General features: G+C 44.5%; 1 non-coding gene across 1 annotated transcript; it reads right to left on the bottom strand.

The window, feature by feature from the left end:
- Positions 1-816: 816 nt before the first annotated feature.
- Positions 817-887, bottom strand: TRNAT-UGU (transfer RNA threonine (anticodon UGU)). Its single transcript has one exon. It is a non-coding gene; the product is annotated as a tRNA-Thr (tRNA).
- Positions 888-3,957: the final 3,070 nt, after the last annotated feature.

Here is a 3,957-nt window from a genome sequence, read left to right as displayed (position 1 = left end):
AAAGGCTGTCTGTGTTCATAGCTTGAATCTTAAGTCTCTTGTGAAATGAAACATTTACAAGACACCTGGTGTTTGACCCTGCCGTTTCATCCCGCAGTGAGTTCTGAAATGAATAGAACTGTACAACTAATTAATATGATGGAGTGTTGGCCACCAACTCGGATGAGGATTAGACAAATTCATTGAGGATATCAGTGACTATTAGCCATGATGGCTATGTTTTCCCTCTACTGTCAGAGGCAACATGTCTCTGAACACCTGTTGCTGGGGAGCACAAGTGGGAAGAGAACATTGTTGCACTTCAGGCCCTGTTTGAGAGCTTCTCATAGGCATCTGGTTGGCCACTGTGAGAATAGGTTGCTGGATTAGATGGGCTCTTGGCCTGATCTAGCAGGGCATTTCTTATGTTCTTAGGTTGCCTGTTGCCATCAGTGGGGGAAGGAAGGGGCTGGTGAGGCACAGCTATGACGTATTTACCAGAGCTGGTGGTATATAAGCTGTTTAGGACTGACTTGTTTGCTGGTAGAGGATAGATAAGAGGTGGGAAACCTGCTCCCCCCCCCAATGCAATTAGGCTCCAAATAACATCAGCTCCAGTCAGCATGCTCTGTGGTCAGAGATGATGGAGTTTTACTCCAGCAACATCTAGAGGGCCACACATTCCTGTCCCTGATACAGACCAACTCAAAAGTCACCAACACAGGGTGTGATCTGGAGCATAGGAAGCCAACTTATATTGAATCATCTCAGTAATTGTCTACATTGACTGGCAGGGGCTGTCCAGGGCTTTAGGCAGCAGCCTCTCCCAGCCCCACCTGGAGATGCCAGGGATTGAACCTGGGACCTTCTGCATACAAGGCAGATGCCCTACCATTGAGCTATGGCCCTTCCCTGGAGGGAAGAGTTCTAGGAACCGGAACTGTAGATTGGGGTGATCATTGCTGCAAACCAGATTATGGTGTGAAGCAATCAGTATCCCCTTTATATATATATATAAAACTCACTCAATCTAAAGGGAATAATTTTGCTAAATTTTACAGCATGACACAAGAAACATACCACCATGCAAGATCAAATTAGATCTGGAGGCTCTTAATACCATCATTAGCAGTCATTATTTCCTCTTCAAACCATGTAATTAAATACCACATGAGGAATATAGAATTTTTCCTTCCCCTTATTTACCAAAGTATCAAGGGTTACATTTTGACAATGATGTTATGGTACACAGCTGTTTGTATTTAAATTAGGGTGGTTTTAATAACAACTCAAGAATTAGAGAAGCAATTGGTTAACGAAACTGTGGGAATTCTCTGCAAATAAGAGATCATTATGTTTACATAAGATCGGTTATGGTACAAGACCGGCTGTGTAATTAGTTAAATTATGTTGGGGAAAATGGGACACCCTTGCATTATTTACCCTTCTTTAGTGTATTGTGAGATCATAAAGACTGTTGCTGAATTAATCTTTCCTCTTCCCTTAAAAACTACCTGTTCTGTTCTTTTGTAGGAAATGTTCGGATGCAATGTCTTGGGTGGGAAAATCCTAGACTGACTTGACCAACTTTTTTAAAAGCTATGATTCACTTGTCTTGTTTCTTGACCAACTTTTTAAGATATTGCAGGAGGACCTGAACATGGACCATGAGCAAAAAAGTTGATATGCAAATGAAATTGTCAAGGCTACTATCCAGACATAGATTTGGAAAGCTCCTCTTCGGAGGAAGAGGAGGAGGAGACTACAAGGCCCAAAGCTCATAAGGCCCTTGCTCCTGGGACCTTGAGTTCAGATTGAAAACTCCTTAGGGCAGCGTATTTTCCTCCTGAACACTGTAAAACACCGTGCTAAGCGTTGGTGCTATATGAATGAATGAAGGGATGATATCAAGAAGATGAGACACTGTCACTCTACTCATTAGCAACCCATGAGATTGCTTCCCTTCCACAATCTGCAGATGCCAATGATTCCTCTTCAACACCTGCTTCAGCCCATGGCATCCTGCCTGGATTACCATGCAAAACCTAGAGGTTGGCAGCAGGAGTGCCTTGACATACTTACCAACACTACAGGACTGCACAAAGGAGTCCAAAACACTGGGCTCCATCATACTCCCATTTGGTGAATTCCCTTTTCTCTCAACATCCCAGGTGGGCAACTTTTCTTCTGATGAGGTCCACATTCCCTCAGGTGTCAAGGACAACATACCAGTGACAGGTGGGGGCTAGAGCCCACAATGGATGGGACCATGTTGGTATGCACCCTTACTGGGGCTTGTTTTGCTAATGCATTACCTAAACTGGGGATCATGTGAGGATTTGGGCTTGCATGTGATTGGTGATACTGGTGCTGTGCAGGGAAAACAGAAGCCTTTCTAAAGAGAATGGTCAGTTGGAGGGAGGCTTGGCAATCAGGTTGTGGTCAAGGGATTTCAGTAGGGATTGGAGGCAATAAGGAGACTGTAGTGGGGAAGTGAATGGATGCTGGGTTGTTGGATTCCTGGCCTCCCAGTGAAAAGGATAGCAGGAGTAGAGCACGCCACCTTATACAGAGACAGAGCATTGGTTCATCTAGCTCAGGAGTGTCCACACCGACTGGCAGTGGCTCTCCATTGTTTTAGGCTGGAAACCGTCCCAGACATACCAGGAGATGCTGGAGATTGAACTAGGGACCTTCTTCATGCAAAACAGATGATCTAGCACTGAATGATGGTCCTTCCCCATTATCAAGAAGAAGGACTTAGGAGTTTGGGGAGCCCCTGCCAGTCAGAGAAGACGAGACTGAGCTAGATGAACCAGTGGTCTGACTCAGCATGGGACTTCACAGCGCCCAGGCCCACTTTGCATTTATGTGTGAAGGGAAGCAAACATGCACCTGCTTGCTGTGCCCCCAACATGTGTACACTAGCCACACTCCCTGGCAGCCACCCATTTGGCACCAATGTGAAAGAGCCCTCTGGGTTTACAGATTCACACCTGTAGGGGCTCCACCACCCAAGCAGGAACTTTGGCTAATCAGGGTTCCTGCATGTGGAAGGACCGACTGTGCATGTGCATCTGTATCCATATAGAGAGCTCATTCACAGTGATGCCAAATATGCGGCTGCCAGAGGGCATTGGTGTTTGAGATGGGGCTACTGCATTGACCAGGGGGGTGGGGCTGGGGGCAAAATCCTGCTTCTTCCTCTGTGCAATGCATGGAGGGGGTTCAAGTGAATACAAGGAGGGGGCCCTAGCATGGCAGATTAATACATTCATAACAGTGAAATGGATGGTGCAAAACCACCTGAGCCAGGATCTGCCAGGCATTCAAAGCTTCAGAATTGACACTCAGCACTGGTAACTTATATGCCCTTAGAATGGCCTGTTGTGGGTATCAAGAATGTGTATTGTAAAGTGAAAGAAAAGTCGCATGGATGAAACCTCAAGTCTGTTTTTTTTTTGCTTTGCACTGCAAGAACTGAACTCTTGCAGAGAGTTTGTCAAACAAAATTAGCACATTAGCATAGCAGTCATGACAGATTAGTGTGGAGTGGTAGCATTTTTAAAGGGGGAGAGGCAACAACCATTCCAGGCTGCCTATGTAATTAGTTTTTTAGTTACAAAAGTCATCTTCTGAGAAGTGGAGGGTTTGGAGCAGTTGAAGTACATAATTAGTGATGTGAGTGTGTGTGTCACACACACATTTTATAGTGTTTTGCATAATTTTTAATAGCATGTGTGGGTGAAAGGCAGTAAATATATGAATACAATGATCATGACTCAGTTCTCAAAAAAATTAAGAAATGCATTCTAGTCTTCAGTAGCATAGTACTGTATATAGAGAAATCCAATTTTTATCATGTGTGCTTTTTGCAAACAGATGATTAAATTGGAAAATCTATTACATAGCAAAATGGAAAGCACGTCTTCTGCATGCGTTCATTCCTTATTTCAGGTGGGCCTCGCTTATATGGCG

The sequence above is a fragment of the Rhineura floridana genome, chromosome 3 (assembly GCF_030035675.1).
Source record: "Rhineura floridana isolate rRhiFlo1 chromosome 3, rRhiFlo1.hap2, whole genome shotgun sequence".
Classification (NCBI taxonomy): Eukaryota; Metazoa; Chordata; class Lepidosauria; order Squamata; family Rhineuridae; genus Rhineura; species Rhineura floridana.
Note: the sequence above shows the minus strand (reverse complement) of the source record. Positions and strands in the feature narration are given on the sequence as shown.